A 639-nucleotide genomic window follows, 5' to 3' on the forward strand; every position below is an offset into this window, starting at 1 on the left:
ATTTATTCTGCATAAACACTTACAGCTCTGTCAGCATGGCGAGCTAAAATGACAAAAAGGCTTTTTTTTGCAGTGACCTTTTTGTAGTGATACAAACCTCACACAACTCAACCTCTGCATTAGCTGAACTTGACAAGAAGGAAGAAGCAGAAAGTACCCCATCACAAACTTATTCTTTCAGAGAATGCCACCTTGCTGGAGTTCATTTCACACTATCAGAATTCAGTTATTTACCAAGCAATAAACAGAAATGCATATAACGCACATCTATAAATATATATATACACACATATGAGTGGGCTTACTAGGTAAGCACACACGCATATAGAAAAAAGTGTAAACAATTTCACTTAGCCCTAATCGAAAACCTGAGGAGCTTGCCAGAAATTGTGCTCCCGCATCACTGCTGTACAAGCTGGGAGATTTACAAAAAGGGATGCAAAAGAGTCGCAGCTCCCATACAGTATAACCCAGCTGTTCTGGAGGCAGTGACCCTCGAAGCTGCGCTCTCCAGAAGATCACCAGCCAAAGAGCAGGGGCAGACAGGCTCTGCCCGAAGCAATCTTCCCCGCGCAGGCCCTCACGGAGCCGTTTGCCGCTGAGCGTTGCTCCGGCCCAGGTGGTCCTGCAGCCCCCGCC

The sequence above is a fragment of the Geospiza fortis genome, unplaced genomic scaffold (genome assembly GCF_000277835.1).
Source record: "Geospiza fortis unplaced genomic scaffold, GeoFor_1.0 scaffold443, whole genome shotgun sequence".
Classification (NCBI taxonomy): Eukaryota; Metazoa; Chordata; class Aves; order Passeriformes; family Thraupidae; genus Geospiza; species Geospiza fortis.